Below are 15,644 nucleotides of genomic sequence, written 5' to 3' on the forward strand. Positions count from 1 at the left end.
TACTGTGTCATGCTATACTCGGTTTGTCACTCATGTTGTGCAGTTATGCATGTTATTAAACAAGAATAAGATAGATCTCATTCAAGCTATGTGGTATCATTGAATCTTTAACTAGGATTAAAGATTTAACTTGGAGAAAACAGAATTTGTATTTCATATTGTCAGTTAAGATGAAGCTGAACCTGTGAGCACTTTCTAGCACCCACATCTACAGGTGCTGACCACTGCCCAGGTAGCTCTGCTTACTTGGTTAGAAAGCAACGGTACACCCACTAAGCCTATAGGGGGTGTTGGCTATGGGAATTTTTTGGTGTGTTTTTTTAATTTAGTGCAGTTAGAGTGGAGATCTGTTTCTGCAGAGCTCTTGCTGTTGCTATATACTCGTAGAGCTTCTCAACACTTTGCTCATGCCTTCACTATCTTACAGTTCTCTTCCTTTCCGTCTTTGAACTAGATTGTGCCCCCCATAAGGTGCAAATATCAGAATGATTATGGGAGTGTGGAAGAAGGAAAACAGATTTTTTTGCCTCTATCAAACAAAAAAAATGTTGAAAGGGAAGAGATTTGAAATTACTTTCAAGTTTAATGTTTTATTTGACTTTCCTTTAAGTTGTTTGCTACTACTGTCTTTTATACAGAACTTTCTTTGTTACCGTTTTGGAGGGGAGGAAAGAAGAAAGGTTGGAAGTTTTCTTCCAGAAAGAAACTCTCATTGGATGTCAGTATCTGATTCTGGGGGAAGCTAGTAAGAGATTGGTATTTTAAATCAAAGACTAAGCTTGCAAGGCAGCATTGCTTCCTTAGACCCCTCCTCCTCTTTCCTGGCTTTCCTATCCAACTTTTCTAGAAGGTAATGAATGCTGCTGAGAGCTCAGGAATGAACCATCAAGAGCTCCAGTCCACCAATTTTTTCAGGGTGTAGGTTCCCAGAGACCATGGAGGTAAGGACTGAGGTGTTAACGAAGTGGCTATAGCTCAGAGGAGTTGTATAGCAAAACATTAACTTGCTCTAACTTGCTCCTATGAGGAGCTTCTGCTCAGGAGGAGGCAGCAACAGTGGGGTCTGACCAGAAGGAGGAGCAGCAGCAAAAAAAAAAAAGTCAAACCACAACAAAACAAACACAACACAATAAAACCACGAAATGACAGCAACAACAAAAACATCAAAAAAAAAAACCAACAACAACAACAACAAAAAATGAAGACATTATTTAATTCAAAAGTTCCACTTTCTGGAAAGACATTAGTTTATGGATTTGTTTTAATGTCTCAAAGTGGAAAACAAACTTCAGTTTGTTTCTGGGTAGCTGCTTTTAGGCAAATGTTTTTCAAGTGGCATCTGAATTCAACCCCTAATACAAACTTTTTAGAAATGGGGAGGGGTTGAAAGCAGAAATGGAGAATGTGGGTTGGATTAGGGGCCAATCTGGAATTTAAGTTTGAGAATGAGGGCAGTGTTGTGTGTCCTTTGATATGAACTCCTCTGTATCCTTTGAAGGAGGACTGTGCTGGTGTTGGGCTGGTCTCTCTGCACCTTGAGATTAATATTATATATATATATATATATGATATATGTACATTTTGACAGTTGAATAGGATTGGGATTATGTGGTTGCTGAGCCCTTATTCCTTGGAAATGCCCTCCTATTGCCCAGAGCAAGGACCACCTCCACAAGTGCTCCACCTCTGCATCATGGTATTAGCTTAACAGCAGTTTATTTCACCTCCCTAGCACCCAGCCCCTGAGCAAGGTGAGGATCAAAGGACCATGTGTAAGACAACAGACAGAGAAGTTCCCAGAAAAAATATCAACCCAGGAAGTACTGGGGTCCTCTGCATTTTGATAACCTTGCCTGGTCGAGGTGGAAGATGGGCAAGAAGGCATTGCTTGCTGAGTTGCAGTGTGGCGAGAAGCAACAGCGGGGCTGCGAACACTATTTGTTCAAGATGATCTTTAACATCCAGTGCTACCAAACAAGACTTTATCCTTTTGCCCACTCTTTTTGTTTTCACTTCATTTTAGGATTTTCAGAGCTTCAGTGCTATAAATGGCACAACAGCTCAGTTAGCTTTTTTTGCACCTATTGCTATCTTCTGAAATGCTGCTCTGCTGTGGAGTAACATACTGCACCCAGCAGTTAATGTGGCTTGCTCAGGATTCCTGTCAGGTCTGTCCTGCCTGAGTTAGACTGTTTCTGTTTTTTGATATTCAGTAGCACTAACCACATCTTAAGACTTGCTACCTGGATTTCTGAGACTGAGATAGTAAAACGATCCTATGCTGTGATACCATATCTACTTGCTAAATCCCATCTTAAATTACCCTTGTTAACATTCCTATTTGCTTTCCAGTGCTGCAAGCCTAAGATGAGAGTGAAAAAGGCATTTTTTTCATTTTCATTCCTAATGTCCTCCTGCTGTATCCTATTCCCCATATGCCATCTGAGGCAGAAGCATTCAGGTAGCATTCAGAAATGTAGGTTTTGCCTTGTCAGTCTGACATGTCTGTAAAGATTGTTGGGATATGGTGATGAATAAGCATATGGTCTTTGCATGTAGCCTCCTTTGAGTATAAAGTATGGAAGGAATTCCTTAAATAGAACAGAAGTGTGGGAGGGGGAAGATAGGAGAGTCAAATCCATGCTCAGAGGAGTTCATTGCTTTGGAAAGGAGCCAGTCAGAATGTAAAAAGAGGCAGAGGCAAGTAATGAAACAAAACCAGACGCTTTAATCCAGCTCCCTTGGAGGTTTCGTAACAGAACTCTAGGTAATGTCAGTAGCAGGTGGGTCAGCCTACCGATCTAGCACAGAAGCCTTGTGGTGTCTTGAGTGGTTTTGGTGACTAGGGATGTTATCTTCCACGAGAAGTATACCTTCTGGCTCAAGGAACTAAAAACTCGATTAATAAAGTCCCCGCAGACAGTGAAAACTCATTTTTCTCATATGTTTTTCATTTAACACTAAAAGTGGTGGTAACTACTTTTTGTTTCAGCTTGGAGTAGTAGTTTACGTAAAGTATACAGATTAATAGATGGATAAGGTTCTTAACAGAAATCACCCCACAGGTTAACATATAAGGCTGCTGAGTAATCCCTTACAGGCATAGAGATAAGACTCCTAAAATAACACGGGCAACCCTTGGTGTATACATTCTGACCTTCCTATACTAATCTGTTCTCTTTTAATTTCCCCAGTGTTTGCAGGCAGACTGGCATTTTCTGGAGATAAAACCACAAAACTGTTCAGGAGAAAATTATTGGTGAAGGTAAAACATGTTCTGAAGTGATCCTGTTAAAATCATAGAATGGTTTGAGTTGGAAGGGATCATAAATATCATCTAGTTCCAAAATCTGCTACCTGTGACTTGTTTTCCTGTTTGTTTTCTAGGAACTTTGGTTTTCGATGGTGTGTTTATTTGGTGTGTGTGTGTGTATGCGAAGGTTGTTTATTTTTGGAATCGCTGTTCAATACTTTATAGGACTCTTCTCTTCTTGTTCTCTAGAATCCTACCACTTCTAATGCCAAGGAATTTTTCACAATTTGAAGAAACATGTTCTTTTTTGCTTTCTAGAAATCCTTTCTAGAAATATTGCATGTTTTCTAGGACTCCTATGATTTCTCTGTAGGAACTGCCAAGTGTTTTAGGACTTGCCTGTTTAATTTCTAAGATCCCACCTCTCTTTCTTTCTAGGAATGTTCCACGGCTTCTATGAACCCACTCAATTTCTTTTCTAGGAGACACCTATTTTGCTTTTGAGAATTTGCCACTTAATTCTTCCTAGGATTTTCTGCAGTTGCTTCCCAAATGTTTTCGAGGAATCTTCCAGTTCCCTTCCTAGGAATCACCACTTTTTGTGGCACGTACATTTCATAGGAATCCCCTCGTAAAGGCTTTTATTGAATCCCCCTATATAATGCTTTCTAGAAGCACCCAATGCTTTCTATGAATACCTCCTTTACTGTTTTCTGGGAATTTACCACATATGAGAAATAGTTCTTCCCCTCCCTACCACTTTTTTTTTGGAAATTCCTCTCTACTTTGGGGGAATTTCTTCCTAAAAGTCCTACTTGCTCTCAAGGATTTTCCCTTTTTTTTCCCTTCTAGCTGTTCCCTAGTGCTTTCAAGAAATTTCCTGTGTTCTTCCTAGGATTTAGAAATTGCTTTATAGGATTTTCCCATCTCATTTTTCCTTGGAGTTTTTTCCCCTTCCGCTCTGCTTGCTATGAATTCCCTACTGCTGTCTAGTATACTTTGTTATACATCTTGGAAACCCTCATCTGTTTTCTCTGAATTCCCATATTCACTTTCTAGGAATTCCCCATCTGCTTTTCAGAAAAAAGTGGTTATGATGCTTCTGAAAATCTCTCAACAGAAATGTCTTCCTATGCTTTTGCTTAATAACAAAGTAGAAAATGAGCAGTGAGGTTTGTTAGGGATCAGCCCAATGAACTAGAAAAGTAGCTGTTTATGTTCATACAGCAGTTCTTGTCCAGGAGCCCTGGCCTGTCCTTGACTACATCTGTGAAGTCCATGGAAAGGAGGCAAACCTATTGGGCTTACGTTCTTCTAGTGAGGGATCAGTATCTCCTTTGGAAAGGGGAAGCACTTTCCAGAATAGAACAAACCAAGCAGTCTGTTTCACTGTGAATCACATATCCTGCTTTCACCTTGGAATGTCTCTCCAGCTGAATGTCTTTGATCTGGTTTAGTCAATTGGTTTCCAAGTTCCTCGCTCTGAACTGTGCTACCTTTGCATACCTTGTGATCCTGGATCTGGATTCAGCTAATTGACAGTTTTCATCTCAGGTTGGCTCTGCAGTGACCTTGGATCTCCACAGCCTGCTCTCCTTGCTTCATTCCAACAGCTTAATTCTTCCTCTGACAGGGCAGACGACCTTAATGTACTAATTCTGTTTATTTTTTCTGCCTTATTTGTCCAGTACCTCAATAGTTGCATAGAATGGAGTGGAGAAGGTTTAACTATAGACTGTTTCCATTCACTCATCTGCCAACCCCACCCTTCAGCCTTGCACGCCCCTTCCCCTGAAATCCACAAACTCCCATGGATATCTGCACCTTGTCAGTGGAAACAAGGAGTGCATCTTTATCGGGGCTTTCCACTGCTTAGTACCAACCCAGGTGAATCAGATGACAATATCACATTAATGAACTAGTGACAGCAATGGCATAAGAAGGATGTTAGTCAATATCACAGCTGGCTTTGATCAAGGAGGAAAAGGGCAAGTTTCCTTCAGTATGTGGCACAGGAGGATAGGCATATATCCTTCAGGGTTGATAGCACCCCTTTGTGTGCATGGTAAGGTGAAGGTGAGGGAATGGTTGTAGCTGGAGACCTTGGGTTCTAGAAGAAACTTGGTTCCTACAAGTGAAATCTGCTATCCCAGCTCTAAACAATGTGGAAAGATAGAAGAAACTGTCTGTCAGGTGGAACAGGAGGTAAATAAAAAATACTTGAAAGCATTGTGTGCTTCAGAGGAAGTTGTACTGCCTTTCCAGTCTCATGGCTCCCCCAGCCAGTACAAAGAAAGCAACCAAAGTGAGGAAATGGCCTACCTGTAATGCAATTGTCTTGGAGACAGGAACCAGTTTGGGCCACACATTTTGAAAGCTACTGAAGTGGCACTTCTTAGTAACCGACTTGACTCTTTCAACCATCTGAGAGCTTTCAGTGTGTTAAAATTATGTAGTGTTTTTATAAAAGGTGGCTCAGAATGAGTAAAGATCAGGGTATTTGAGTTGTGAAACAAGAATAAAGCCTCAGTGACACTTTTCTGATTGATTCACTGTGATTTAAACTGGAATATCTTCATCCCCAAAGTGTATGCATTCAGTATTACTGAATTATATATTTGCATTTTGCAAAGCCCATGTCCCTAGTCTGACTTGAACCTTACCAAGAATATATTTTGCTGATAGTAGAGTTATGAATACAGTATTTATCAGGAAAAAATGGAATCACCTTTTTCCTGATACAGCTGTCTCCGCAGCACAAGGGTTTTTCTGACTGCCAATGCCAGCCAAGGTGAGAACTTGGCTTTGACACAGAGGCAGGTCTCTATAGTTTGAGCTGAGTCTCAGATGCTCACTGCGTAGTGCTCAGTGACACTGAGTATTTTTAGGTTACATTAATTTTAGTAAGATTTGTGAAATCTAAGCAACTTTGCAAATAAGACTATCAAAGACAAATGTTTTGAGGCAACTGTGTAGAAAAGCATAGTATCTTTTCCTTCTCTGATGAAGAGTGGTATGTTGTCTTGCTGCAGAGTGGGAGGTGTGCAGAAATTGCTCACAAGTCCTGAAACCAGAATAGAAGCTTAGAACTCTGCATTGACTCTAGTACTAAATCCATTGGTTTTCAAAATCTGAAATTTGTATTATAAAGCTATAATAATCTTGAATGTTTTCCCCCTCATTTGTTGGTCTTCTGTAGTTTCAGACTTTTAAAATCACTGAATGCTGATCAGAAAGGTCAAGGTAACTTTTGTTTGTTGTTTACTTGATGCAATTTTTGTTGTGTTGACATCATACCCTGACTGCATTGTCTGCTAAAGATAAGTTTTTGTTCATCCAACATTGTCAGCTAAACATTTCCTTATCATTTTTCTCAGCTATTTGTTTGGTTATTTTTAAATTATTCAGTCTCGGGTTTGTTGAATCTTTCAGGTCATTGCTACCAAAAGAGATAAGAAAGTTTATTAAGTGAGCACATACAATGATGATGAGGGGTGGGGGGCAGGTGGAAATAGATGGAGAGTGTTTGTCTAGCTTATCTTTATTCATGAAGCCCTTGAGGGTGATGGAAAAGGGTGCCAGGAATCCACACAGGCTGTCGACTTATCCAGCCACATTTAACTTTGTTTGTCCTGGTTGCCTCAGCTAATGCACACATGAGGCTGTGCCAAGAGTTGTGCTTTGCCTACCTTGCATTATTGATGCTCCCAGAAGCGCTTACATTTGTATGCGGTTGGCTGAGGTGAGACTGGCACTGCTATATCTCCCTTGAATGCTGCATTCGCTGCTGTGACATTGTGGCTCTATGGATGATATTAGTACTGAGTGGGCATAGCTGGAGCAGAGCACTACCTAGGGTTTTTCAGTGCTGTCAATGGCTGTAATCCAGAACTATAGGCCTCTTTGAATTCTGATATATTTAATTAGGGAGATAGGGACACATGCACAGACAGAAAATCAAGTCCAGCGATTGTTATCCACAGTGTGGTTATACTATGTGTTTTAATATCTGTCTCTTTACTTTCTTAAAACTGAAATAAAAAGCTTTAATGAGCTTCTATTTACTATCAATGCAGAGGATAACTTAAAACCACAAATACGTGTAATGTAGGAACTGAGATGAGCATTCCTTATAATTAAAGACAATCTCATGGGTTCTGAACTGGATGCTTGTATAGAGCCCATAATATTGCAAATAGGTTTATATTTGTTTTGTACTGCTCCTTTTTGCTTTTGAGGACTGCAACCAAACAGTGTTTCCACTTGAAGTATGAATGTCTACCTGCCTGAGGAGACCTCTTTTACACCTTGTCTTGGCAAGCTGCTCCACGGCTGAGTGTTGGTGGTTGTCAAGTGCCTGTGCACACGCGAGGGCTCTCTCTACCTGGAGCTCCCCTGCTGATTCTCTGACTTCCAGCTGATCCTTTGGAAGTGGAATCTTAAGTATTGGACTCTGTATTTATTTCCCCTCTCTGATTGTACCATGCTGTGTAATATTTGAATAGATAACATGTGGCATGGCTTGCGTAGCCAGGTTATGCAATACGGGTAATCGGTGCACACGTAATGGGCTATTCCTGTAATAAAAGTGTGTAAGTATACTATGCTTGATTTAACTCCACTGAATGCAGATGAGGGAGGCAGTACTGTTCAGTACTATTGCTTTAATCTGGGGCTAATATCGGGTTGCCAAAAATGCTACCTATCAAAGAAGTATATTGCATTTGGACATGAAGGATGTATACGCAAGAAGTTAATGCATGATTACTTCCTAGTATGCTTGGTTGCCTTAAAAGTGTGCTAAAGGAAACCAAATATATTACCTATATGTCAGTACTGTAATGCCAGCATCAGGCTTTCCCAAATCACAGGACCAGCTTAAAAATCAATGCATTTGTTTTCTACTTTTTTTCCAAAGAGCTGTCTCATAATGAGTGATTAGTTTGAATTTTTAACCTTCCCTCTACAATGAGGCCTAGAAATCTACTTAAAAAAAATAAATCACTGACAATCTGTCTCTAAGGAAGATGTAAAATATGAGGCTTGTGATATAAGTGGGGTAGCTGGTGCTGCTGCTATTATTAGTTTTCCACGTGCATTCCTTTGGGTTTAGAATACACCAGGACTTGTCAGAAATCCCATCACTTGGGCTATTGTGAATTTGAATTTAACCAGTTCTCTCTCCCTCCCTGTGGCTGATGCTGTCACTTTGTTAGCTATTGTGCTATGGAAAGCTGCTGGCAGGCATACGCACGGGATTATTTCAGGCACATTTCTCTAATTTCTCTAAACTGATGCAATATTAGGTCTTCTAGGTACTAGAAGCAAGTTTTTGCTTACCTCATCCCCATCTGTTACTAATGTAAAATGACTGGAAAAAGTCAATTTTTAATTAAAAGCAAAAAAACAACAGGATCAATATACGTTAAGATGTATTAGATTTAGGTCATGTTTCATCCAGACATCAGTGTTTTCATGCTGAATCCTTGATGGCTGCTGTTCTTGAGTAGATCAGCATGTTTTAACCAGTAAATTTACCTAATGAGGTGGGAAATACAGATAAGAGGCAAGTGGTCAAATCAGGCAAATAACACAACATTTTTAATCGGCACAAGCAGTGTTTACAAGATTGTATAGAAGGGCTATGACATGATGAGAAGCTTTAAAAAGTATGCTCAATAAAACAAGCTTATGGTCTTCTCACAACATCTGGTACTTAATAAAATAAAGTAAAATAAACTCTTTCAAGCAGGTGCTAAAGAACATATGGCTGTTGGCCTTTGTTTTAATGCATGAGTTTTCTCACATTACAGGGAAGTGGTTCTGAAAAACATGACAGAGCTTTATGGAGATGCTGCAGTTTGTGTATGGAAGTTCTAGCTATTACATGTTAAGGGCATAATTTGTCATTAGATGATTAGTACAGTACACCCCTGTAGTGACAACCAGCTGTTTGTCATATACACACTAGCAGATTTTTACTGTAAGGTGACAAAGAGGAGGGCGAAGCAGTGAGACATTGCCCTGGGGAAAAGAGCTACTTGGTATTAAACAATTATAAACAGCTAGAAGAATACATACTTGTCTCCTGGTTCAGAATAAGTATGCTTCAAAACCTGTGACAGAGCATACTCCCTTTACACACCAGATTCTGCATGTAAATTAAAAGCAGATGTAGCCCTGATTACAGGGAAAATGATGAAGCCTCAAATTACCCTGTATGAATCTAAATCCTGCTTGCCATCAGTACAAATACTTGTTTCCTGAGTGACTCATTAATTACAGGCTATAAAATGCTACTTTTCTTCTCCTGCTCCCTCAATCTAAGCTGCAGACGTTTAACTCAGCCTTCCCCAGATAGCACGTAGATGCAGACAATGAAAATACTCAGTAAAATCACTATTTTAGCTTCGTGAATTTCTCATCTCTGAAATGACCCCTTATGAATACAGGTAAATTTAAAACAAAGCTAGGGATGAATTGCCATGGACAGTTTCTTATAGGTAAGGATTATTTTTTTCCTCTCTTCCTTCTCTTTTCAAAGGGAATTACTCTTTCATTTAAATGCAACTAAAATTGGGTTTGATCTTGTTGATAATTATCCATGTTGCATTTTTCCATACAATCTCTTTTAATTTGCCAGCTCTGGTTCACATTGTTATCTTGAAGAGCTTGTGGCCAATAGCTAAGAATGGGTGACTCCTGCAAGAAAATAAGATGTGGACAAAGGCAACACTTCCTCCTCCACCCCTACTAGTTGTTGCTTCATCTGCTGCCTTAGAATCTCCAACTGTTTTACATTGGTGAAGATCTCTAAAGTCCATTCATACAAGTGTCATAGAATTGTTTACGATGGAAGGTACATCTCAGGATCATCTGGTCAACCCCCCTTCTCAAGCAGGGCTAGCAATATCAATTACTCAGGACCATGTCTAATTCTGTTTTGAATATCTGCAAGAACGAACATTACAACCTCTGTGGACAACCTGCGCTAGTGTTTGAGCACTCTCATACTAAAGAAGTGTTTTTTGTGAATTAAATGGGTTTTTGTGGTAATTTTTATCCATTCCCTCTTGTCCATTCATTGAACACCATTGAGAAAAACTTCTGTCCTCTTTGTATACTCACTTCAGACATTTTTGTAGGTCGCCTAAATCCCCCTAAGCCTTCTCTGCACCCAGCTGTACAGTCCCAGCTCTCTTCCCCTTTCCTTCTAGGGGAGATGCTCCTGTCACTTCATCATCTTTGTCGCCCTATGGACTCTTCAGGAGCTCCATGTCTCTCTTGAACCGGGGAGCCCAGATCTGCACACGGCACTCTATGTCCTTGCAAGCGCTGAGTAGAAGGGAAGGATCACCTCCCTTCACCTGTTGGCAACACTCCTGGTGATGCAGCCCAGGATGCTGTTGGCCACATTTGCCCCAGCGGCACATTGCTGGCTCATGGGCAGCACTAAATTTTTGGACAAAACTTTTTTTTCCTCTTTTTTCCACTTATATTTCCTTTCATGCTCTGAATGGAATCCTGGATTTTGTTTGTTTGTAGCTTCCCCATCCTTCCCCCCACTGTCCTTATTTTTTGCCACAAGCTTTGTGCAGCTGTTGGGCCTGCCTACCTATGACCTGTTAGAATCTAACTCTACCCTACCAGAGTCAAACTGAGATGGTGGAAAAGAATAAATGTAGCAGGGAATGCAGGCAGATAACTGTCATTGGGAGAATGACAAGAAGAGCTTCAGAGTGGTTTTATATAGTGCTAACTTCTTTCTTTCCTGTTTAATTTAATGGAAATCTAAATGATATGTTTAATGCCTAAAAAGTAGTTTATAAAAAGTGAGAGTGGGGTCAAGAAAATTGTTTCTGAATAGTGTTACTGAGGTCTGTTCTCACAAAAACCTTACCTTACGATACAATGTGTACATGATGTCTGATGTGAAAAAAGCTCATAGAGGTGTTCCTGCAGTAAACCAAGAAAGTCTTGTCAGAGATGAATGCTGAGATAAAATATTTCCTTCAAATATTCCTTACAGAGTCTTAGATGAACAAAAGGTATTAAAGTCAGCAAGCCTTTATTACCTCTGATGTGCGACTCTGTTAGCTGAGCACAGGAAGTGTTCATGCTGTTAAGTCTACAGATCTAGAGCCTCCAGCCCCGTAGTGCTGTGCTGCTGCGCATTCAATAGATGTAACTTCTTGAGGTGATTATATATCTTTTTTTTTTGAATTTCCATCCTATCAGGCAGATCAAAGTAAAAACAGCTACAGCTTTACCTAGTCTTTCTTTGAACTGAAAAACAAACTAGTTTCATTTACAGCACCTGCTATGATTTGTCTTGGGTTACCAGATGTAGATATTAAAACAGTATGTCATAGAGAGAGAGTAGGGCATTTAAGGTACAAAAGGGATACAGAACCTGAATGCACCTAACAAACATTTGCCTGGTTCACTGCTCATCCCCTAAAAATCGCAATAATCTGTGCTTTTTTTTGTCTCAAAATCATGGAATTGTTTAGGTTGGAAGGGTCAGCTTGAACAGGTTGCCCAGGTCTGGGTCCAGTAATGTTTTGAGCCTTTCCACATGTGGACACTATAACCTCTCCAGACAAGGTGTTCCTATGTTTGAACACGCTCACAATAACATAAAAAATAATAAAAAATGGTTCCTAAGAAGAGGAGAGGGAAGAAAGATTTTTCGCTTCCTATTTTCATAGCAGATTTCTTCTGTGAAAATGGGGTAAAAAATTTGAAGACATGTTTGTTTCTCCAAGTATGAAATGTTAAGGTAGATCCATTGACGTTCATGGAAGTAAAAAAGATAGCATAAAATTTTCAAGGCTAAGAAAAGTGTGGAAATTGTGCAAAAGGTATTAAATATAAATATTTATATATTTTTTAAATGGATATTTAGAGCTAGGTGTGGAGGAACCAGACTGGTCTCAAGCCCAGCTGAACAGAGATAAACTGAACAGATAAACGTTCACGTCCTTGAAGATAAGCTCATGCAGTTTATCTGCCAATGTTACCTATAGCTGTAGCTTATAAACTGGGACAGATTCTCAGGGAAGATTTTCCAATCTAATTTACTCTCACATGTGCTAATCCCTCTCATTTAGTAACAATACTTAAAAAGAAAATTAAAAAAAATATCAAAAAATGACTAGAACCATGCAACTTTCTCCATGCAAGAAAAGTCAGCTCTGAGAAGTTGTTAGGTCCTTTAAGGAATAAGACTAAGACTCTATCTTTTGTTATGTAGATTTACATTAGATATATGGAAGAAATTCTTCACTCAGAGGGTGGTGAGGCACTGGCACAAGTTGCCCAGAGAAGCTGTGGATGCCTCATCCTGGAAGTGTTCAAGGCCAGGTTGGATGGGGCTTTGAGTAATCTGATCTAGTGGAAGGTGTCCATCCCCATGGCAGGAGAGTTGGAATTGGATGACCTCTAAGGTCCCTTCCAACCCAAACCATTCTAGGATTCTATATATAGAAGTTAATAAGATACATACAATGTATCTTATAGTCAAGTTTATGGTTGGTTTTCATACCCCATTTCCACTCATCGCTTATCAGTCCCCCAGACTTTCAAAAAAGACGTGTAGAAGCGTAGATCCCTTCTATTTGTTGAGGCCATTTTGGACAACAAGTATGAGCTGCTTTAAGTTTGTTGTTGAGGATGGTGATGTTCTGATTCATCGTAAATTTATTAGGGCAAATTTTGTAAACTTTTAGTGCTGCACATGGCAGCTGGAATCTGGACTTTGTATTAACTAGATAACCATTGTCAAGAGAGATGCTAATCAAAAACTTATTCTTTGAAAACCAATACATGGTTTCACTCGCATGTCAATGACAACATGTGCTGCCTGCCTCTCAAAATCCTGAGAAGTGTTCAAAACTGTCATCTTTCTGTATGTGAAAATTGTTCTGGCAAGTCCAACATTTTCAGGCTTCCTCCTCTTGTAGAGGGAACTTGATGTCCTACGTTGTGCTTTGCTTCCTCTGCTGCTGGTATTTCAAGGCATGTCTCATTCTGGTACTATGAAATGTGCACACGTGGAAAGAAGTTTTAGCTCTGGTTGTTTCTGACTGGGAAACACATAGCATCAGACACATGGGTGAGGTGGATTCAGGACTTAGGAGTGTTTTGAGAACAAATGTACAGTGAAGTATGATTTATTGGGTTTTATTGCTTTTCTTCCTGTATAGGAACAGGACTCAGTTTGTCTCTATTCAGCAAGCACTGGCATGAACAGCACCCCTACTATTTTCAGCAAGACGAGAGGATCAAATGAAAGATGTAAAAGTATCATAAGCTCCACTATCAGGCAGGAAAAAAATAGCATGATATTTGTGTGGAAGTAGTTGAATCCATGTGAAAGCCCTTCTAGGTAGTGAAAGTAATTAAATAGGGTAACTAATGCAGATAGATGTTTCCTTTTGGGTTTCCTTTCTTTGTATCCCAGTATTTGAATGTCGTTGTGATGATTCAATTGGATAATTTAAGACACTGATGCGAGTGCAATTAATTATCTGATAGAATAGGTTTTCTAGCTAGGTGTGTGCACACGCTCTACTTTTTTTCCATCAAACTTGTCTTCAGTTTTTGTCCTGATGAACTTTAAGGTGAGAGTAGTTTAAGTAAGGTATGTTAGCTGATCGATTCGAGTAATTTTCATCCTTTTTCTGAGGTAGTTCTGCAGTGAGTATACGGTAGTGTCATTTCTGTTCTTCTCTGTACTGTTCCTCTTCCCTATAATCTCTAAAATCAAAGAGGACAGCAGGTAGATGCCCAGCTAAGCTCTTTGTGATTTTTCAAGGAAGTTGTTCTGCAGTCACTGTGTCCAAACAGTAAGTAAAAGGCTGGCAGACCAATGCTGTTTTCACCAGCGGGAGTGTTTCATCTCTGTCTAACAAACATCATGAGGGCTGGGTGCAAGGCAGAAATGAACACAAAATTCTTCCTTTTTGGTCAATTTGAGTCATGAGGAGACATTACCCAAGTGCCAATGGTCAGGAAAATTTTCTCAAGCACAACTATGCCCTTTGTCTCTTATATGACTTTAAGACTCTCCTGATGTAACTGACAGTTTGTTTTCAGAAATATCCCAAGTTATAAAACAGAGAGAATGAAACATAAGAGTAGGTAAAAAAAAAAAAAAAAAAAGGCAAGCACTCTAGTCTGAAAATCTAGAAGGAATGATACGTGGCTATTTCTTTCCCTGATAGTGTGAATAGTTGTAATGGGCTTATGTAGCAAGGCTTTGGTATCAGGGGAAGTTGCTGACACAGCCTCTGTGAACAGAGCCCAGCAGCTGCCCCATGTCAGATCAGAGCCAGATCCATCTGGATCCAAAAGGGACCTGCTGCTGGCCAGAGCTGAGCAAGTGAGTGATGTTGGTTAGGCCTCCAAGAGACCAGATTTAAGAAAAGGGGAAAAAACAACAAACTGCTGCACAACAGCAGCTGGGAGAGAGAGGAATGAGAACCAGCCCTGCAGACCCCAAGGCCAGTGGCAGAAGGAGGGCAGGAGGTGCTCCAGGCATGGAGCCCCCGTGGAGCAGGTGGATATGGCCTGAAGGAGGCTGTGGCCCATGGAGAGCCCCCGCAGGAGCAGGCCCCGGGCCGGAGCTGCAGCCCGTGGAGAGGAGCCCACGCAGGAGCAGGGGGTCTGCGGGGAGCTGCCACCCGTGGGGGACCCGTGCTGGAGCAGTTTGCTCCTGGGGGATGGACCCTGTGGTACGGAGCCGTGTGGGAGCAGTTCTTGAAGGGCTGCTGCCTGTGGGCAGCCCCTGCAGGCTCAGTTCAGGAAGGACGGCATCCCGTGGGAGGGACCCCACGGTGGAGCAGGGCCAGAGAGGGACCATGAAGGAGTGGTGGAGACAAAGCTTTAGGGACTGACTGCAGCCCCCGTTTCTCATTCCCCTGTGCTTCTTGGGGACATAGAAGAGGGTGGATGGGGGGAAGGTGTTTTTAGTTTGTTTTTACCATAGAATGGCTTGGGTTGGAAGGGACCTTAAAGATCATCAAGGATCGTGAAGGGTCCTTAAGGATCACCTTAAAGATCATCATAGGCAGGGATGCCATCCACTGGATCAAGTTGGCGAAGGCACCATTCAACTTGGCCTTGAACACCTCCAGGTATGGGGCATCCACAACTTCTCTGGGCATTTTATTTTCTCACTGCTCTGGTCTGTTATCAATAGGCAATGAATTGCATTAATCTCCCTATGCTGAGTCTGTTTTGCCAGTGGTGATAATTGCTGAGTGGTCTCCCTGTCCTTATCTCAACCCTTGAGCTTTTTTTCATTGTATTTTCTCCCACTGGACTGTTGAGGAAGGGAAGTGAGAAAGTGGCGTGAAGCTTAGCTGTCCATCAGTGTGAAACCACC

At 40.8% G+C, this 15,644-nt stretch overlaps 1 protein-coding gene across 1 annotated transcript in view; it reads left to right on the top strand.

The window, feature by feature from the left end:
• Positions 1 to 15,644, top strand: part of LOC308191832 (uncharacterized protein) — a 563,294-nt gene that overhangs the window by 42,403 nt on the left and 505,247 nt on the right. The window contains exon 3 of the mRNA XM_080584694.1: positions 3,195 to 3,265. The gene's annotated coding sequence lies outside the window, so the exon portion shown is untranslated. The remainder of the gene's footprint in view (positions 1 to 3,194; positions 3,266 to 15,644) is intronic.

This window comes from Anser brachyrhynchus (assembly GCF_964034855.1).
Source record: "Anser brachyrhynchus genome assembly, chromosome: 3".
Lineage (NCBI taxonomy): Eukaryota > Metazoa > Chordata > Aves > Anseriformes > Anatidae > Anser > Anser brachyrhynchus.